This window comes from Prionailurus bengalensis, chromosome F2, assembly GCF_016509475.1.
Source record: "Prionailurus bengalensis isolate Pbe53 chromosome F2, Fcat_Pben_1.1_paternal_pri, whole genome shotgun sequence".
Lineage (NCBI taxonomy): Eukaryota > Metazoa > Chordata > Mammalia > Carnivora > Felidae > Prionailurus > Prionailurus bengalensis.
The window spans coordinates 7,053,620-7,076,417 of NC_057353.1; the positions used below are offsets into that span (position 1 = coordinate 7,053,620).

The 22,798-nt window shown below is 37.2% G+C and overlaps 1 protein-coding gene across 1 annotated transcript in view; it reads left to right on the forward strand.

Annotated features, from left to right (window-relative positions):
- LOC122496132 (lipoxygenase homology domain-containing protein 1-like) overlaps window positions 1-21,253 on the forward strand; it is a 49,877-nt gene extending 28,624 nt beyond the window's left edge. Inside the window, exon 6 of the mRNA XM_043602260.1 lies at window positions 21,146-21,253. The gene's annotated coding sequence lies outside the window, so the exon portion shown is untranslated. The remainder of the gene's footprint in view (window positions 1-21,145) is intronic.
- Window positions 21,254-22,798: the final 1,545 nt, after the last annotated feature.

The following is a 22,798-nucleotide window of genomic DNA, read 5'->3' on the forward strand; positions in this document are numbered from 1 at the left end:
ATCCTTCTTCTGACATGTCGTCAGAAGGTCAGTAGTAGCATGACACTATGTCACAATGCCTACGTCATTTACCACACTTCATTTCATCATGTAGGCATTTTATCATCTCACATCATCACCTGAAGAGAGGCGAGTACAATACAACAAGATATTTTGAGAGAGAGAAAGAGACCACATTCAAATAACTTTTATTATATTATTATAATTGTCCTACTTTATTATTAGCTATTGTTAATCTCTTACTGTTCCTAATTCATAAATTAAGCTTTATTATAGGCATTTATGCAAAGGAAAAACCATGGAATATATAGGGTTTGGTACCATCTGCAGGTTTAGGCATCCACTGGAGGTTTTGCAATGTATCCTCTATGGATAAGGAGGAACTACTGTACCAGGTTTTGATGATGGATTTTTGATTTTTGTTTTTGGAGTGGTTATTTGGTTCTGTGTTAGACTAGTGCATATGGAAGAGGTGACTACATTCTTCAGTGTAGGAGTTTTAAAAATATGTCCACAAATTACTTGACATGGACTTCTTCAAGATGTGGGCCCACTCTTCGCCCCTTGAATATGGGATGGACTAAGGGACTTTCTTCTAACAAATAGAATATGGCCTGGGCGGCTCAGTCAGTAGAGTGTCCAACTTTTGATTTCAGTTCAAGTCATGATCTCATGGTTCATAGGATCGAGCCTTATGTTGGGCTCTGTGCTGACAGCATTGAGCCTGCTTGGGATTCTCTCTCTCCCTCTGTCTTTGCCTCTCCCATGCTTTCTCTTTCAAAATAAATAAACCAAAAAAATATGTTAGAAGTGATTATGTGTGACTTTTGAAGCAAGGTCATAAAAGGCATTATAGAATTTTCCTGGTATTCTTTTTGGATCACTCACTCTGGAGGAAGCCAACTGCCATGTCTTCAGGACATCCAAGCAACCCTATGGAGAGGGTTTCCAACTTGGAAAGGAACAGAAGCTTCTTACCAACAGCCATGTTGAGTGATCCATCTCATGAGAGTATCCTCCAGCTCCAGTCAAGCCTTCAAATGACAACAGCCCCAATCAACAACTTGAGTGTAATCTCATGAGAGACCCTGACCCAGAGTTACCCACCTGTAAGAAAGATGTGTCAGTATATTCTCACCCTGGACACTATGATGGATTCCGCCTTCCCCTCACCCTAAGTTATGGCAGCATCTCTCCTCTCTCTAATCTGAATTCTCATCATCTTTCTTGCATTGCTGATTCATTTCTACATTTTTTACTGGTGGATTAGGAAGTCCTGTATATTCAGTTTTTTTCTATACTGAAAACTATAAAACATTTTTGAAAGAAATTAAGGAAGACCTAAATAAGTAGAACAATATCCTATGTTCATGGATTGGAAGACTTAATATTGTGAAGATGACCGTACTTCCCCAAATTATCTACAGATTCGATTCAATCCCTGTCAAAATGCCTTTTATACAGAAAAACTAATCCAAAATTTATATGGAATTCAAGGAACCCTGAATAGCCAAAACAGTACTGAAAAAGAACAAAATTGGAAGACTCACATTTCCTGATCTGACAAATTACTATAAAGCTACAGTAATCAAAATGGTATGGTACTGGCATAAATATTGACATATAGAACAATGGAATGGTGTTTTGTATATTTTATGGGATGATCAGTCAGGTGCAAAAGACACAGGAGAGGCTCAGAAAAACAAGTTTCATTATACTCAACAGATCCTAAAGACAGGAGGCATAATATATCATGCAGGACCACAGAAAAACACCAGGGAATTCAGAAGACAGAAGATAGGAGAGAGGGAGCACTTAGGCCATGACCTTTACTCGGATTTCCACGGGAAAGGCAAGGAAGGGCAGGGTAAACAGTTTAGGATTGGCTAATTTGAATAGTTTCACTGAGTTTTAGACTATAGAGGTGGTCTCTGCTTGCCTGGTACTTGGCTCTGGGATGATTAAGACAGAGGAACGTTGCCTCCTGGGGTACGTGGGCCAGAAAGAGGAAGTATGACTCTGGATTGGTTAGTTTGAATAGTACAGGTCTGCTGTAGTCTGGGTCTTTTACTATCTCTAAGAATTTAGCCCAGAGTGAGGCAGTCTCTCCCAGCCAGAAAAAAATTTTAAGATGTCAAACCGTCATAATATACAGAAAACTTAAATTATACACAATGCAAGTAGAATTGGGAGCCTAGAAATAAACCTGTACATGTATGGTCATTGATTTTTGACAAGAGTGCCAAGACCTTCAATTGGGGAAATAATAGTCTGTTCAACAAATAGTGCTGGGACAACTGGATAACCAAATACAAAAGAATGGAGTTGGACCTTTACCTCACACCATATACAAAATTTAAGTCAAATGGACCAAAGACATAATCTAAGACTATAAAACTCTTTGAAGGAAATATATGTGTATGTCTGCATATTGTTGGAATAGTCAGTGGTTTCTTGGATATGACATCAGAAGCACAAGCAACAAAGAGAAAATAGGTAAGTTGGACATCATCAAATTAAAAACTCTTATGCATCACAGGATACTATTAGGAGATGGAAAGGTGACCCCCAAAATGGGGGAAGATATTTGCAAATCATATATCTGATCATGCTCTAGTGCCCAGAATATATAAAAAGTTCTTAAAAATCAACAACATGATAAAAAAAAAACTAAAAATGAGCACAGAAACTGAATAGACATTTAATCAAAGAAGATCTACAAATGGCCAAAAAATGCATAAAAAGATGTCCACTGTCATTAGTATTAGAAAAGTGCAAATCAAAACTACAGTGAGATAGTACTTCATACCCACTAGGATGGCTATAATAAAAATAACAGAAAAAAAAGAGCTAAATATGAGACTTGAAACCACAAAATTGCTAGAAGAAAATATAGGCAGTAATTTCTTTGACATCAGCCATAGAAACATTTTTCTAGTTATGTCTCCTTTCGCAAGGGAAACAAAAGCAAATTTAAACTACTGGGACTACACCAAAATAAAAAGCTTTTGCACAGAAAAAAACCATCAACAAAACAAAAAGGCAGCCTACTGAATGGGGAAAGATACTTGCAAATGATATATCTGATAAGGGATTAATATCCAAAATATATAAAGAACTTACACAACTTCAAAACCAAAACCTCAAATAATTTGATTAAAAATGGGCAAAGGACCTGAATAGATATTTTGCCACAGAAGATATACAGATGGCTATGAAAGATATACAGGTGGCTTTTCATATGCATATGAAAAGATGCTCAACATCACTAATCACCAGGGAAATGCAAATTAAAACCACAATAAGGTGTCAGTTTACACCTGTCAACAGGAAAAAATAAAAAACATGAGAAATAACAACTGTTGGTGAGTATGTGGAGAAAAAGGAACACTTGTGCACTGTTGGTGGGAATGCAAATTGTGACAGCCACTGTGGAAAACAGTAAAAAGATTTCTTAAAAAATTAAAAATAGAATTACCATATAATCAAGTAATTTTACTACTGGGTGTTTACTCAGAGAAAATGAAAACACTAATTTGAAAAGGTATATTCACCCCTATATTTATTGCAGCATTATTTATGATGAATGCATAAAGAAGAGGTAATACACACACACACACACACACACACACACACACACACACAGTCTTAGATATAGAGAACAAATCGGTGATTGCCAGAGGGGAGGTGGATGGGGGATGGTGTGATAGATAAAGGGGATCAAGAGTACACTTACCTTGAACACTGAGAAATGTATAGGATTGTTGAATAGTATACACCTGAAACTAATATAACACTGTATATTAATTATACTTGAATAAAAAATGAAAAACTGTAGTTGTAATTACAAAATTCTCATCTGGAAATTCCAAACAAACAACAGAACATAAGTGCTTGTGAGGATATGGAGAAATCCGAACCTTCATACGTTGCCAGTGGGAATGCAGAATGATTCAACTGCTTTGGAAAATGATTTGGCAATTAGCAAGTTAAACATAGAATTACCATGTGACCTAGCGTTTCCACTCTAAGAGAACTGAAAATAAAAATGTGTACACGAATGTTTACAGCAGTATTCGCAATAGCCAAAAGACGGAAACAACCCAAATATCCATCACCTGATGAGTGAACAAGTGTGATATCCATACAATGGAACATTATTCAGCTGTACAAGGAATGAAGTACTGATTTATGCTACAACATGAGTGGACTGTGAAAACATGCTGAGTGAAAAGCCAGACATAAAAGATCAAATATTGAATGATTCCATTTATATGAAATACCAGAATAGGGAAATTTGTAGAGACAAAAAGTGGATCAAAGGCTGCTGGAAGTGAGGGGAAGAGAGATTGACAGCTTAATGGCTACAGGTTTCTTTTGGGGTGATTATTTGCACAACACTGTGAATGTACCACTGAATTGTACACTTCAAAATGGTTAAAATGGTGCGTTTTATGTTATGTTATTTTACTGTGGTTGACAAAATAACATCATGAGCCCCTGTGCACTGCACGAGAGCAGAGGTAAAATTTACATTTGTAGTTGTTACGGATTTGTACGTTTATTAACAATTTCTAACAAAAAAGGCAATAATGTGTTTTGGTAAAAGGACAGCTCTCTCCAGTTCTCACAAAGGCATTATTTCACTTGCCAGTCTGGTTGATGGGAGCGCATTACAAACAAACAGGTATAACAGGAAGAAGCAGAGTGGCAAACTGAGCCAGGAATGCACACTTCATATCATGACTTGAACTGGCTTTCTGTAAAGGGCCTCAGGACTGCAGTGGGTTGGAGGGAGTGGCTCTAGCACCTTCTTCTAGCACTTGGTCTTTTTGCTGTTCCCTACTGGAGTGGAAGATCCAGCATTCTCCGGGAAGTTTTGGAGGTCTGTACATGAAGACAACGTGTTGTCAGGGGACAGTTTCTCCCTGTGTCTCTCACATTTCTGTGTGATCTGGGTCTCCTGTGCAAAGCTATCCGTGGCCACTTTAAGAATATCTGTGTAAAGAGATACTGCAAGACAAAGAACATCTCCTTTCCTGAAGACCTTCGGGGACAGTAAGGTCTTCCGGCTTTCCTCAGAGAACATTTGTTTTCTAGTTAAGATAATCCCTCTCTGTGGTCAAAGATTGGGAGGGTTTGCAAGCAGCTCCTAATAAGCATGGGGCTTTGCCCAGCTTGAAGTTCCTCGGGTGTGATCCCGCGTCACAGTGTGCAGTGGCAGTTACCTCGCCCTACTCTGCATTGCCCCGATGGGGCTCGGGGGTCAGGGGAATCGGTATGGACCTGCACTTTGTGCTGCCTGCTGTGCTGGGTCCAATAAACTACTTAAATTCAGCGAGGCTTGCTGTGTCCTCACCGGCTGAATTCATGGAAGTGTGGCTGGCTGGCTAACAGCTGTCCTGCTGCGTAGGGACTACTTGTCTATGTGATACACAGGTGTCTTCCTGCAGGCTGTCTGTCTGATGGCGAGAGAGTGGACTAGAAGCACTAGATCATAGGGAAGGACCATAGGAAGGTCAGAGGCTGACTTCAGTCCCTAATCTCTCTTGAATCTGAGGAATGGATTCCTGGGGTTCCAGGGATTTTAGACGAGGCACAGATAGAACACGTAAGCAGGTGCCATCTAGCTGCCCCAGATGGCTGCCCAGTGCAAAAAGGCCTCGCCTTGATAGGATTCTTCAATATCGGGAAGCTGTTGATGGTGGTACGCGAATGCTAATCTAGCGTGACAGACACTAGAGTCATTATTTTGATTCCTGCATTGTTTGGTGGAGAAATGGCAATGACCAACAAGCTGGGCCTGCAGTTCTGCATCCACAGTAGTTCACATGAGCGACAAATCACATACTAACTTCACCTGGTGAGTGAAGGTGACGAGGGAGACCGGGAGAAACCAGGTAATGCTCCTTTCCCTTCCGAGTAGCTTCTAGCAACCACACCTGAGCTGAAAGCGAGAGGTACTTTGAAATTTCAAAGACTTGAGTTTTATTTATTTATTTATTTATTTACTTATTTACTTATTTATTTATTTATTTTTAATGTTTATTTTTGACAGACGCAAAGCATGAGTGGAGGGAGGGGCAGAGAGAGACACGCACACACAGAATTCAAAGCAGGCTCCAGGCTCTGAGCTATCAGGAGGGAGTCCCATGTGGGCTCAAACCCACAAATTGTGAGATCATGACCTGAGTCTAAGTCGGATGCTTAACCAACTGAGCCACCCAGATGCTCCATGACTTGACATTTTAATACTCAAACTACAGGGGTAGGTTGTGATCTCATGAGTTTGAGCCCTGTATGGGGCTCTCTGCTGTTACCATGCAGCCTGCGTTGGAACCTCTCTACCCCTCCCTGATTTGCACATGCTCTTAAAAAATACTCAAACTACAGCATAGTTGTTATCAGAGTTATCATAGTTATCAGAGTTGATCTATATGGTTTTTCTTTCAAATTAACATTAAATTTTTTCATCATTCCAAAAGAAATCCTGAAGGAAGATTTGTTAAAATTACATTAAAACTATATATTAACTTGAAGGAATTCAAATCTTCAGTGTTCAGACTTTTCCTTTAGGAATTTGTCCTACACTTAGTTTTTCAGAACTTCATATATATTTTTAAACTATTTTCTCTCTTCACGTAGTTACTGCATTGCCTTGTTAGTGTTATTATGAAGGTTTTGGTTTCTATTATAAATAACCCCCTTTCTATTATAAATAACATATACATAAAAATAAAGAAATCTACAGCTTTTATGTTTTATTCAGTATTTAATAGGTGCCTATTTGTCAGGTATTTCTTTTGAATTTTACTACTTTAAAGAGTTTTTTCAGTTACTACAAATATAATAAACTTATCTACTTCCCAATAGTTAGATCTGTTTTGATTTCAAGCACTTTTCAGCTGGCAAGAACATCCTTAAGAAGGCAAAATAATGTTGGTAATACTGACGTTCTCATTTTGTAACTAATATTAATGGAATGTCTTTATTGTTTGTTAAGAATTGGGTATTTGAAGAGGAGTTGATAAATAATACCACCTTTTTCCCTTCCTGTGTACAGAATCAATTACAGAATAAGATACAGAACGCAGACACATGGAAATTGAGATCTCAGCCTTACTTACTGCTGATGGAATCAAATGAGGGTATTAACTCTTACAAGTGACAAAGAGCTGCCCCTTACAAGTGACAAAGAGCACAGCAGAAAGGACCTTCCCTGAGGGTGGCTCCTTTGGGAACAGAAAGGGCCTAGACTGTAATACTAGCTTCTTTCAAAGCACCAAAGGCGCTCTATTCCATGGTATGGAGTGTAGGGGAGTGTGAGAGTTAGCATGGGGAAAGTAGATTCCCCCTTATGTATAATGTGGCTATTGATTTTTAAATACTTGTCCTTTAGAGTGATAGAAAAAGTCACATACTTCTAATTTTACTAAGAACCCTATTAAAAATGATTTAAAAATTAAATATTACTACATTTCTCTGGCGTCTTCTGGATTCATGATACAGTTTTTCATATTAGATTTAGAGTTAATAAAGGTTACTTGAATAAATATATTTTCTTAAAACTAAGTATTTCTATTCTTATATTAAACTTTGCTTACTCATGGCAGATAACTCTAACTATAATTTAAGTGAGATTTCTAGTTTTTTTTTTCTTTTTTAGAAATTATAAATTCTGTTCACAGGAGAGACTTATTAAATGTAAACACATATATACATACATAGACACACACTTAAGTACTGGTCTGGGTGTTGGAAACATTACAGGAATCAAACAAACAAAACCTGTGCCTGCTTAGAGTTTACATTCCAATGAGATTGGTGTATCTACTTGGGGAGGAGTGAGGGGTCTTTTCAAGTTTTGATTTTACTAATTCTTTTTACTCTTCAGAGTTATTGAGACATAATTTACGTAGAGCAATATGTAAGTTTAGATACACAACATGATGATTTTATAAATGTATGTATTGCAAAATGATTACCGCACTAGGGTTAGTTTGCACATTTGTGTTAATGGCCTATAATTACAATTGTTTTTGTTGTTGTGAGAACAGTCAAGATCCAATCTCTGAGCAACTTTCAGGTATTTGATACAGTATTGTTGGTAATAGTCACTATGCTGCATATTACACCCTCAGAACTCATTCATCTTATAACTGGAAATTTGTACACTGGCTCCTCATTTCCGCCACCTCTCGGCCTAGCAACCTCCAGTCTGCTCTCCGTTTCTCTCAGTTCAGCTTTTTTTTTTTTTGTAGTTTCAAGTCTTTATTTAAATTCCAGTTAACATACATTGTAATATTAGTTTCAGGTGTACAGTTTAGTGATTCGTCACTTTCATACAATACCCAGTGCTCATCACAAATGCCTTCCTTCATACCCATCACCCATTTAATCCATGCCCCAACCACCTCCCCTCCAGCAGCCCTCAGTTTGTTCTCCACAGTTCAGTGTCAGATTTAAAAAAAAAAAAAATTTGGTTCTCAATATAAGTGAAACCATATGGTATCTGATTTTCTCTGTATGACTTCCTTTACTTAGCATAATACCCTCAAGGTCCATCCATGTTGTTACAAATGTCAGGATTTCATTCTTTTTTGTGGCTGAAAAATATTCATCTACATCTATATATATTTTCTTATCCATTCATCTGTTGAATGACACTTAGATTTTTTCCATTTCCTGGCTACTGTGAATGAACATAAGAGTACAGATACCTCTTTAAGATAATGATTTAATATTCTTTGGATATATACGCAAAAGTATATTGCTGGAAAATGAAATATTGGGACGTCATCAAGATAAAAAGATTCTGCACAGCAAAGGAAATAATCAACAAAAGTAAAAGGCAACTGACAGAATGGGAGAAGATATTTGCAAATGACATATCAGATAATGGGTTAGTATCCAAAATCTATAAAGAACTAAACCAAACTCAACAACCGAAAAACAAATAATGTAGTGAAGAAATTGGCAGAAGACATGAATAGACACTTTCCCAAAGAAGATCTCCAGATGGCCAACAGACACACGATAAGATGCTCAACATCGCTCATCATCAGGGAAATACAAATCAAAACCACAATGACATACCTCACATCTGTCAGAATGGCTAAAATTAACAATTCAGGAAACAACAGATGTTGACAAGGATGTGGAGAAAGGGGAACCCTCTTGCACTGTTGGTGGGAATGCAAACTGGTGCATCCACTCTGGAAAACAGTGTGGAGATTCCTCAAAAAGTTAAAAATAGAATTACCCTATGACCCAGCAATAGCACTACTAGGAGTTTATCCAAAGGATACAGGAGTGCTGATTTGTAGGCACACGTATATGCCAATGTTTATAGCTGTTCTATCAACAATAGCCAAATTATGGAAAGAACCCAAATCTCCATCAACTGATGAATGAATAAAGATTTGGTATGTATATACAATGTAATACTATTTGGCAATGAGGAAGAATGAAATGTTGCCATTTGCAACAATGTGAATGGAACTGGAGGGTATTGTGCTGAGTGAAATAAGTCAGAGAAAGACAGATATGTTTTCACGCATATGTGGAATTTGAGAAACATAAGACCACAGGGGAAGGGAAGGAAAAACAAGTTATAAACAGAGAGGGAGGCAAACCATAAGAGACTCTTAAATACAGAGAACAAACTGAGGGTTGATGGGCCTGGGGGTTTGAGGGGGTGGGAAAAATGGGTGATGGGCACTTGTTGAGATGAGCACTGGGTGCTCATGTAAGTGATGAATCATGGGAATCTACTCCTGAAGCCAAGACTACACTGTATGTTAGCTAACTTGACAATAAATCATTAAAAAAAAAATGTCCACAGGCAGGAGCTGTCCTGTAGGAGTTGCGAGTTTTCAGCCTCTGCCCCAACAAAATACTTGTTTATTGTAAAAAAGTATATTGCTGGATCATATAGTAATTCTATTTTTAATATCCTGAGGAAACTCCATAGTGTTTGCCACAGTAGCTGCACCAATTCACCTTCCTACCAACCTTTCCTCCAGGTCCTTGCAGGCATTTGTTATCTCTTGTCCTTCTGATAATAGCCATCCTAATTTGGTGTAAAGTGGTATCTCATTGTGGTTCTGATTTACATTTCCCAGATGGTTGGTGTTGAGTACCTTTTCTTGTACTTTCTGCCATTTGTATGTCTTCTTTGGAAGAATATCTGTTCCAATGTTCTATCCATTTAAAATTTTTTTTTAACGTTTATTTATTTTTGAGACAGAGAGAGACAGAGCGTGAACGGGGGAGGGTCAGAGAGAGAGGGAGACACAGAATCTGAAACAGGCTCCAGGCTCTGAGCTGTCAGCACAGAGCCCGACGCGGGGCTCGAACGCACGGACTGTGAGCTCATGACCTGAGCCAAAGTCGGCCGCTCAACCGACTGAGCCACCCAGGTGCCCCTATCCATTTTTAAATGGAAGTGTTTTTTGTTGTTAATCGTGTGTGTGTGTGTGTGTGTGTGTGTGTGTGTGTTGTTTGTTTTTTGGGGGTTTTTTGCCATTGCGTTGAGTTCCTTATATATTTTGGAAATAAATCCCTCATCCGAGGTACGGTTTGCGAATATTTTCTCCCGTTCTCTGTAGGTTGCCTTTTTATTTTGTTGATTGTTTCCTTTGCTGTGTGGAAGTCTTTTAGTTTGATGTAATACCACTTGTTGCTTTTTATTTTGTGGCTTGTACTTTTGTTGTCATATCCAAAAAATCATTGCCAAGACCAACATTAAGGAGCTATTTATACTGTTCTTCAAAGTATGTGGACATCCAGTTTTCCAGAACCACTTATTGAAGAGACTATCCTTTCTGCATTGAGTTTCCTTGACTCTCTTGTCAAGTATTAGTTGACGGTGTACGTGTGGGCTTATTTCTTGGTTCTCTATTCTGTTCCATGGGTTTAGGTGTCTGTTTTAATGCCAGTACCAAACTGCTTTGATTACTATAGCCCTAATGTAGTTTAATATTAGGATGTATGATTTTTTTTTCTCAAGATTACTTTGTTCTTTCTCAAGATTATTTTGGCTATTTACAGTCTTTGCAGTTCCTTATAAATTTTAAGATTCTTTTTTCTATTTCTATGAAAATGCCATTGGAATTTTAATAGGGATTGTATTGAAACAATAAATGGCTTCAGGTAGTATGGACATTTTAACAGTTTATGATTCATGAATATGGGATATATTTATATTCATGTCTTTTTAATTTTTTTAATCACTGCCTTACAGTTTTGGTGTATAGATCTTTCACTTTCTAAGTTAAATTTATTCCTAAGAATTTTCTTGTTTTTGATGCTATTTTAAATGTTTTCTTCATTTCTTTTTCAGACAGTTTGCTGTGAGTGTATAGAAACTCAGCTGATTTTTGTGCCTTGATTTTGTATCCTGCAACTTTACTGAATTTGTTTTATTAGTTCTAACAATTTTTGGTGGAGACTCTCATATCACCTGCAAGTAGAAACAATTTTACTTCTTCCTTCTGAATTTGGATTCTTTTTATTTCTTTTTGTTGCCTGTTTGCTCAGGCTAGGCTTCCAGTACTCTGCTGATACGTACTGGTGACAGTGGGCACCCTTGCCTTCTTCCTGATCTTACACTTGTTTTAGTTTTTCACCACTGACTATGATGTTAGCTGTGGGCTTGTCATACATGGTCTTTATTATGTAGAGGTAAGGTTCTCCCATCCCCACTTTTTGAGAGATTTTTTTCATGAAATGATACTGAATTTTCTCAAATGTTTTTTCTGCGTCTATAGATGATTGTATGATTTTTGTCTTTCATTCAATTAATGTAGTGTGTCACTCTCTTGATTTGAGTATTTTGAAACAGTTTGCATCCCAGGGATAAATCCCACTTGATCATGGTGTATAATGCTCTTAATGTGACTTCCGATTGAGTTTCCTACTCTTCTGTTGAGAATTTTTGCATCTGTATTTATCTGTAATATTGGCCTGTAGTTTTCTTTTATGTTGTTGTTGTGGTTGTTGTTGTTGTTGTGTCCTTATCTGGCCTTGGTAACAGGGTAATGCTGGCCTAGTAAAATGAGTTTGGGAGTGTTCCCTCTTCTTCAAATTTTTTTTTGAAATGTTTGAGAAATATTGGTGTTAATTGTTCTTTAAATATTTGGTAATTTTACCTGTGAAACCATTAGATCCTGGGCATTTCTTTGTTGGGAGATTCTTGATTACTGATTCAACTCCTTATTTGTTATTGGTTTCTTCAAATTTTCTTTTTTTTTCATGACTCATTCTTAGAGTGTATGTTTTTAAGACCTTATCCATTTTTTTCTAAGTTTTCCAATTTGTGGGTATAAAATTGTTTTATGACACTTTGTATTTCAGTGGTTTCAGTTGTAATGTCTTCTTTTTCATTTATAATTTTACCTATTTGAGTCTCCTTTTTTTTTTTCTTGGTTAATCCAGCCAAAGATTTGACAATTTGTTTATCTTTTCAAAAAACCCAACTCCTTATTTCAAGATCTTAATCTTTCCTATTGTTTTTGTTTCCTATTTCATTTATTCTTTCTTTTTCAAATTGTTATTTAAATTCTAGTTAGTTAACATACAGTGCAATATTAGTTTCAGGAGTAGAATTCAGTGATTATTTACTTACATACAACACCCAGTGGTCATCATAACAAGTGCCCTCCTTAATACCCATCACCCATCTAGCCCATCTCCCACCCACCTCCCTCCATCACCCCTCAGTTCGTTCTGTCTTTCAGAGTCCCTCATGGTTTGTTTCCCTCTTTCTTTACCCCCACCCCCATATGTTCATCTGCTTGCTTTCTTAAATTCCATATGAGTGAAATCATATGGTATTTGGCTTTCTCTGACTGACTTATTTCACTTGGCCTAATACATCTAGTTGTTGCAATTATTTTTGATGGTTGAGTAATATTCCACTGTATACATATACCTCATGTTCTTTATCCATTCATCAGTTGGTGGACATTTGGTCTCTCTCCATAGTTTGGCTGTTGTTGATGCGGCTGTAAACATTGGGGGTGCATATACCCCTTTGAAACTGTAGTTTTGTAACTTTGGGTACATACCTAGTAGTGCAGTTAATTCCTGGATCATAGGGTAGTTCTCTTTTTAACTTTTTGAGGAGCCTCCATACTGTTCTCCAGAGTGGCTACACCAGTCAGCGTTCCCACCAACAGTGCAAGAGGATTCTCCTTTCTCTACAACCTTGCCAACACATCTTGCTTCCTGTGTTGTTAATTTTAGCCATTCTAACAGGTGTGAAGCAGTATCTCATGGTGTTTTTTTTTTAATGATTATTTATTTATTTTGAGAGAGAGAGAGAGAAAGCAAGCAGGGGAAGGACAGAGAGAGAGAGAGAGAGAGAGAGAGAGAGAGAGAGAGAGAAGAGAAAAGAGACAATCCCAAGCAGGCTCCATGCACATCACAAAGCCTGATGCTGGGCTCAGTCTCATGACTGTGAGATTATGACCTGAGATGAAATAAGAGTCAGATACTTAACCTACTGAGCCCCCAGCTGCCCCTCTCATTATGCTTTTGATTTGTATTTCCCTGATGACTAGTGATATTGAATGTCATTTCATGTGTCTGTTAGCCACCTGGGTGTCTTCTTTGGAAAAGTGTCTATTCATGTCTTCTGCCCATTTCTTCACTGGATAATTTGTTTTTCAGGTGTTGGGTTTGATAAGTTCTTTATAGATTTTGGGTATTAAACCTTTATCAGATATGTTATTTGGAAATATCTTCTCCCATTCTGTAGGCTGACTTTTTGTTTTGTTGTTTCCTCCACAGTGCAGAAGCTTTTTATCTTGATGAAGTCCCATTAGTTCATTTTTGCTTTTGTTTCCCTTGCTTCTGGTGATGTGTCTGGTAAGAAGTGGCTCCAGCCGAGGTCAAAGAGGTTGCTGCCTGTGTTCTTCTCTAGGATTTGATAGTTTCCTGTCTCACATTGGGTTTCTCATCCATTTTGAATTTATTTTTGTGTATAGTGTAATAAAGTGGTCCAGTTTTATTCTTTTGCATATTGCTGTCCAGTTTTCCTAATACCATTTGTTGAACAGACTGTCGTTTTTCATTGGATATTCTTCCCTGCTTTGTCAAAGGTTAGTTGACCATATAGTTGTGGGTCCATTTCTGTGTTTTCTCTTCTGTTCCATTGATCTGTGTGTCTGTTTTTGTGCCAGTACCATGGTGTCTTGATGACTAGAGCTTTATAATGTAGCTTGAAGTCTGGAATTGTGATGTCTCCAGTTGTGGTTTTCTTTTTCAGGATTGCTTTGGCTACTCCCAGGTAGCCTTTTGTGGAACCTTTTGTGGTTCCATACAAATTGTAGGATTGTTCATTCTAGCTCTGTGAAAAATGCTGGTGTTATTTTGATAAGGATTGCATTAAATGTGTAGATTGCTTTGAGTAGTATAGACATTTTAACAATGTTTGTTCTTTTAATCCATGAGCATGAGTGCTTTTCCATTTCATTGTGTTCTTTTCAATTTCTTTCATAAGTCTTCCGTAGTTTTCAGAGTACTGATCCTTTATCTCTTTGGTTAGGTTCATTCCTGGGTATCTAATTGTTTTGGTGCAGTTGCACATGGGATTGATTGCTTGATTTCTTTTTCTAATGCTTTGTTATTGGTGTATAGAAATGCAACAGATTTTTGCACATTGATTTTATATCCTGCAACTTTGCTAAATTAGTTCCATCAATTATTTGGGTCTTTTGGGTTTCCTACATAGAGTATCATGTTGTCTGCAAATAGTGAAAGTTTAACTTCTTCCTTGCCAATTTGGATGTGTCTTATTTCTTTTTGTTGTCTGATTGCTGAAGCTAAGACTTCCAGTACTATGTTAAATAGTAATGGTGAGAATGGACATCGTTGTTTTGTTCCTGACTGTAGGGGAAAGGCTCTCAGTTTTTCCCTTTTGAGGATGATATTGTCTGTTTTTCGTATATGGCCTTTGTGATGTTGTGGTATGTTCTCCCTGTCCCTACTTTGTGGAGGGTTTTTATCAAGAATGGATGCTGTATTTTGTCAAATGCTTTTTCTGCATCTATTGAGAGGATCATATGGTTCTTATCCTTTCTTTTATTAATGTGGTGTATCACACTGATTTGTAAATACTGAACTAGCCTGGCAGCCCAGAAATAAATCCCACTTGATCATGGTGAATAATTCTTTTAATGTACTGTCAAATTTGATTTGATAGTATCTTTTTGAGAATTTTTGCCTCCATGTTCCTCAGGGATATTGCCCTGTAATTCTTCTTTTTAGTGGGGTCTTTGGTTTTGGAGACATGGTAATGCTTGCTTCATAAAATGAGTTTGAAAGTTTTCCTTATGTTTCTGTTTTTTAGAACAGATTAAGAAGAATAGGTATTAACACTTTTTAAATGTCTGGTAGAATTCCCCTGAGAAGCCTCTGGCCCTCAAATTTTGTTTCTTGGGAGATTTTTGATTACTGTTTCAATTTCTTTTCTTATTGTGGGTCTATTCAAAGTTTCTGTTTTCACTTTTGGTAGTTTGTATATTTCTAGGAGTTCATCCATTTCTTCCAGGTTGCCCAGTTTGTTGGCATTTAATTTTTCATAATATTTTCTTATAATTGTTTGTATTTCTGTGGTATTGGCTGTGGTCTTTCCCCTTTCATTCATGATTTTATCTATTTGGGTTCCTTCTCTTTTCTTTTTGATAAGCCTGGCTAGGAGTTTATTAATTTTATAATTATTTTGAAGAAATAACCCTTAGGTTCATTGATGTGTTATACTGTTGTTTGTTTGTTTGTTTCTATACCATTTATTTCTTCTCCAGTCTTTAATTTGATCTACCTTCTTCTGGCTCTAGGCTTCCAGAAGCCTGGAAGGTTGACAGGTTCCATGATGTCAGTGCAGAGTCTGACTCGAGGCTTTATCTCACAAACCTGGAGATCATGACCAGAGCTAAAATCAAGAGTTGGTCGCTTAATCAACTGAGCCATCAAGGTGCCCTAAGATCTTTCTTTTCTAAAATGTGGGCACATATTGCTACACCTAACCCTCTTAGAACAGCTTTTGCTGCGTCCCATAAGTTTTGGTGTGCTGTGTTTCCATGTTCATTTGTTTCAGGATTTATTTTGATTTTCCTTTGGTTTCTCCTTTCACCCAAGATTTTTAAGCCTCTTTTTATAGATTGCCCCATCTCTTTTCAGAAGAGTTATATCAGCCCTTTAAATATATCAGTTATATCAGTTGTATATACTCTCATTAGTGGTGCATGAGGGTCTTAGACTCATTACACTTTGTCATTAAGGCAGAATTAATAATAAAAAATGGATGCTTTAACTTTAATATACGCTTGAAACTTACAAACACACACTTATTATCCAATTTTAAAATGTAAGGCTAAGGTCTTTTTCTTGTGTAAAGCATTGCATAAGTTAAAAGGACCACACACTCTCGTTTGCATGTTCTTGTTTGAATCTGTATTCTGTCTGATTGGCATCCCATTTTACTCTCAAAAGTATCCTGGTTGGACAATTGTATGGTAACTATACCTGTAATGCATGCTTGATAATTTCCAGTTTCAGTTACAATTAATTGGGATGTAGGAATTTAAGGAGTATTGTTTCATAGGAGAGATAGATTGAATCTTCTCAGGACTTTGAAGAGAAGATTTTCTGTAGTTTTTCATTGTTTCTTTATCAAATAGTTTACATGGTATACCAAGGAGGCTAATTTTCCTCTTCCCCTTAAACGAAAGTTCTTGTGCTGTTTATTCTCTACTTTTTTTTTGAATAACAAAAAATACAGCCTTTTCTAGAACTTACTCCTTCTTTGTATTATCTTTCGTATTCTGTCTGTGTAGGTAGGATTTTGTGTAGGTACTACTAGAATTCTTCTCTTAGATTATTGTTAGCAGTTGATCTACTCATTTTTAAGCCCTATTTCTAGTGAATGGGTGATTCACTAGGTAGTGATTAGCTGTAATTTTTTTGTTTGTCTGGTTGTCTGCTACTAGGTACTAATAAAGCAAATGAAAAAATACTTATAATTTCAAGAGTGTAGCAGTGGATACACGTTGGCCACTTTGTCTTCTGCTCCAGCTCTTACCATATCCTAGGTGCATTTCTCTGAGATCAAAAAGCCATTGGTTTTGCTCTTCTATTTTAGGGAGAGGACTTGGAAGGACTTCCTTGGCTTTAAATTGAAAAAGAATGTGCTCTAGGATGGATGTTGTCTTATTCAGTCTCCTTTAAAGTGAACCTAAGTCCCTGAATTCAGAAAGATTAGGGAAAGGAGATATAAAGGAAGAAGAGAACTCTGGATGTCAGAAGTACGTGTTCATGGTTTGGATATGGCTGCTCACTTTGCTCTCTGACCTCGTGTAACTCTCTCTGAGTTGACACATAGAGGTGAGACTAACACTTATACCAGTCTTCAGCAAATCAGGGCTATTTTGTTTTGTAAATTGCTGAATTTCTTAACTCAGAATCCAATTGTAGATCCAAGATGAATTTTTTAAAATATAATTTATTGTCAAGTTAGCTAACATAGAGTGTATACAGTGTGTTCTTGGTTTTGGGGGTAGATTCCCATGATTCATTGCTTACATACAACACCCAGTGCTCATCCCAACAAGTGCCCTCCTCAGTGCCCATCACCCATTTTCCCTTCTCCCCCATCAACCCTCTGTTTGTTCTCTGTATTTAAGAGTATCTTATGGCTTGCCTCCGTCTCTGTTTGCAACTATTTTCTTCCCTTCCCTTCCCCCATGGTCTTCTGTTAAGTTTCTCAGGATCCACATAAGAGTGAAAACATATGGTATCTGTCTTTCTCTGACTGACTTACTTCACTTAGCATAATACCCTCCAGTTCCGTCCACGTTGTTGCAAATGGTAGGATCATTCTTTCTCATAGCCAAGTAGTATTCCTTTGAATATACAAACCAAATCTTCTTTATTCATTCATCAGTCAATGGACATTCGGGCTCTTTCCTTAATTTGGCTATTGTTGAAAGTGCTGCTATAAACTTTGGGGTTCATGCCCCTATGAATCAGCACTCCTGTATCTTTTTTTTTTTTTTTTTTTTAATTTTTTTTTTTTCAACGTTTATTTATTTTTGGGACAGAGAGAGACAGAGCATGAACGGGGGAGGGGCAGAGAGAGAGGGAGACACAGAATCGGAAACAGGCTCCAGGCTCCGAGCCATCAGCCCAGAGCCCGACGCGGGGCTCGAACTCACGGACCGCGAGATCGTGACCTGGCTGAAGTCGGACGCTTAACCGACTGCACCACCCAGGCGCCCCGTCACTCCTGTATCTTTTTGAGTGTTGCAATAGAGAGTGCTAAATCTGATGTTTTACTCTAGAGACCGTAAAGCATGTTTTAAACCCTTTATTCCAATACCACAAGAATATTGTGTTAAAAGTAGTCTGCTGGTCATCAAAAGGTGTCTACTGCAATGTGTAAGTCAAACCATCCCCTTCCATGACTAGTCTGTGGCCCCTATACAAATATCTGAGAGAGAAGGGCCAGTGTATGTCTGAAGGCAACTTCTTTTATTCCCTCCTATGTGTGGGACATAGCTGTTAATGGATTTGAAGTAGAATAGAAATACTTTGATAGCTAAGTGGAGGTAAGATTTCAGGATGTGCAGGGAGATTAGAGAAGGAGTGACCAGTTAGAAGCCTCTTGTAACATGTCAAGCAGAAGATGATGAGGACCTAAAATACTTTAGTGGGAATATTGGTAGAGTAGAGGGGATGCTTTGAATAATTTCTAGGAGATAAGATTGGCAGGCTTTCATCATTTATTGGTAAAGGAGTATTAAGGGCAAAGGTTACTCTCAGGTTTCTGAGTTGGGTGATTAAATTGTTGATGGGATCGCCAACTAAAGTGGAGATACAGAAGATTTAGGAGGAGTACATTGGGAAAGTAGGAATGTAGGGGAAATTGTGAGCTCTCGTTTGTATATATTGAGTTTGAAGTGTCTGTGACATACCCAGTTGTTTATGTTTAACAGAAGTAATATATATGAGCTGATGTTGAGGGGGTGGTTTAGATTTTACTTGGCATTTATCACTTTATGGATTATCAAAAGAAACTTTCCAGGGAGCCAGTGAAAAGTGAGAAGGTTAATCAGCTGAGGACAGAACCCTGTTCATGAAAAGGGCAATTGAGAAGGAAGTTAGTGAGGAGGGCGATTGTGAAGTTTCAAAAGGTGCCCGCAGGTTCAGATGGAATAGAGAGGCAAAGCCAAATAAGGACTGAAACGCTTCTGTTGGATTTTGGCAATTAGAGTTCGTTTTGGTGACATTAGTATGACTAGATCCAGTGGATGTTAGAATTAGCCAGGAACTTAAGATTATATAGACTTACTTCTTGTTTTTATTTTTTAAAGTTTCTTTACTTGAGGGAGAGCAAGTGCAAGTCGAGGAAGGGCAGGGGGAGAGGGAGAGAGAGAATCAGAAACAAGCTCTGTGCACTGTCAGTGTGGAGCCCCCTATGGGGCTCAATCTCATGAAGTGGAGAGCGTGACCTGGGCTGAAATCAAAAGTTCTCTCCTTAACTGACTGAGCCACTCAGGAGCCCCACCTCTTGTTTGTAAAGATAAGAATGTTGGACAGGTAAGAACATTGAGAATCTTTATCTAGGTTACAACTTAAAATATTGCATGCACATAGTAAGTGGTCAGTAAATAGTGGTTGAATGAATTATTGAACTCTTTATTGCCAGAACCAGAACTAGAGTCTTACATCTAGATTCTAACATGAAGTTAGATTGTTGGAGATATTTCTTATTTTTTGATTTAGGCCTGCACTGCTATGATCTTCCCTCTTTTTTAAAAAAAATTATTTAAATTCCAGTTAGTTAGCATACAGTGTATGAGATCATGAGAACCATGAGATCATGAATGACATGAGCTGAAATCAAGAGTCAGTCGCTTAACTGACTGAGCCACCAGGTGACCCACATGTTCTTTAATCATCACATTTTTGTGGATTTCTGTTTTCTTCTTGTACTTGGTTTCTTAGTTTTACATCATTGTAGTCAGAGAAGATTCTTGATATGATTTTGATATTCTTGAATTTACTGAGACTTATTTTTGGCCTAACATATGATCTGCCCTAGAGGATGTTTCATGTACACTTGAGAAGAATATGTATTCTGCTGATCTTGAATAGAATGTTCTGTGTATGTCTTTTAAGTCCATCTAGTTTAACATATTGTTTAAAGGCAATGTTTCCTTATTGATTTCTTTGTTTAGATATATTCGTTGTTATAAGTCAGGTGTTAAAGTTCCTTACATTATTGTAGTCTGTCAGTTTCTCTCTGGATCTGTTAATATATACTTATACACACACACACACATACATATATATGCATATGTGTGTGTATATATATATATATGATTTAATTGACTAAAGAATATTTATTGAGAAATTACTATGTTCTACACACTGTTCTAAGTGCAGTTATATGGATGTATGCAGAGTAGACAAAAATTCATGCCTTGAAGAAGCATACATTTTAAGATAAAAAGGTATATAAAAGTATATTGAGAACCTGGGGTGCCTGGGTGGCTCAGTCAGTTGAGCATCTGACTCTTGATCTCAGCTCAGGTCTTGATCTTGGGGTCATGAGTTCAAGCCCCACATTGGGCTCTGTACTGGGTGTGAAGCCTACTTAAAAAAACAGTATATTGAAAACTGAAAATAACCAGATATATGATGCCATTATCTTAATCATCGTAATCCTACAAAGCAGTCACTAATGCTCAAGTCATATGTATTTGTAATGCATTATTATATTATAATGTGTTATTTTACCTCAAGTCCCTGAGATTTATGGAATGGATTTTTTTTTTTGCACCAGGATAATTTATCTTCCTGGAATCAGTTCTGTCAGGTGTTATTCTTTGGGGTTGTATCAGGGCTTACTGATTAACATGGAAAGGCATTAGGGATTTTCCATGGAAATTCCACCAAATTGCCAAGCAACTTGTAGACAATCAAAGGTTAGTGGCATTCTGTCTTTTGACTAATTAAAAATATTCAACTGAGAGGTATCATAAAATGTCTTATCAGGAGGTTTCAGTGTATAATTGAACAAGAAAAAATACTTTAAAAGCATGAATTACTACTTGCTAATACCTAAAATGTTTTCCAGGTCTCTTTGATGTTATTTTCAACAAAGGAAATATGTGCATTTTCCAGAGCCATGTAATCAGGCATCTTTCTCTTGCTGTTGACAACAGCACTGTCACCGGAATGGTGCGTAGTGATTTTGTTTATTTGCTGTTTATCAATAGTGTTGTATCCATATATAATTTATTTTTATAAGATTATCAAATTGTATTTCCTTTGGCTTTCCCTTTCACCCTTTTCATTATTCTGTTTTGTCTAACTAACTTTTGATATTCTGTTGCATAAATGGTCCTAATTTCAGCAATTAAAATTTAGACAAGAAAACTAGACCACTTTTCTGATAACATTCAAAGTATTAATAAGCCTCCAAAAGGGGACGATCTGATTTCTCAAAGGTCCCTTCAAGGAGCATATTATTAGGGAAGAAATACTAATAACGTCACCTAAGGATGCTTTGTATTGCTTAGTTTAGGTTTGAAAAGTAGCTTTTAATATATAAAGCTGTTTTAAAAAATATATGCATGTTATTTATTTTGAAAAATGAGACCGCATAGGATAGCTGTCATGCACTGTTGTAAAATGTTTAATATGTGTTATAACGCTTAATCTTTATATCTGCCCTGTGAGAGAATCCGTTATTATCCCTGTTTAACAGAAGAGGAACCTGATGTGTAGGAGGATGAAGTGAGTGGCTCAAGGTCACATAGGCAGTAAATGTGGAAGCAGGAATTGAACACTGGTATTCTGATTCTAGCACTCATGCTACAGCTTTTCATGTAATGCTATATAATATTACATGATTTTTGACTCGTAGCGTGTTATTTAACTTAAGGGAAAATCATAATTATTGAAAAAAATGTATATAATTTGTAGGCTTGAAATTCAGGCTAAATGATAATCCGTCAAATTTTCTTTACAAAGTGTTTTCTCCTCTGCTCTGGACTTAGCACGTCACCCTGTGCTGTACTTTGTAGCACGTTCTGCTCAGCACAGATCCTGGTCATAGTAAGTGCTTATAAATAAGAATGTAGTAAGTATGAAATCTACTTAATTAGATCAAGAGTTTGAGAAATTTATTTTTCTAAACTCAAATTAAATTTACTTCCAAGCCCCTAACCCATTAGGTTGGTGAGAGTTTCCATCTTAGTTACGATGAGACTCATCTTGTTACACACAAGACTTTTCCTGGTATGGGGGTCTGGGAATATCCAGTAACAGCCCTTTTGGCTTCAGTCCACACCAGTAACTGCTGATATACTCATCAAACATCACATGGCTTCTTGGAGATGAATAGCCCTGTTGCTTACCTACCATACTTACACAAGAGCACTTTGCTGAGTTTGGTAGCTTTAGTGAGTGCCATGGGCCAAGCCTTTCAAGGACACCCATGTGTCCTTCCTTTTCAGGCCCAATGCCTCCCCAAGGCACTGAGGGGAAATGGGGTAAAATCTCAAATAGTAGTTTGAGCCAGGAATGTTTCCCTGTAGCATAACCTCCTCGATTTGCTTAATTTTTTTGTAAACAAAACCTAATAATGCGTGCCTGTTAATTTCAGCTTTTGGTCCAAAAGAGTCTTGAGTTAGGAGAACACAAATGAAGAAATGAAAAATAAACAACAGAATACAGTAACTCATTAAATTCTCCTGCTGCTGAAGTTTTTTTGTTGTTACCTGGT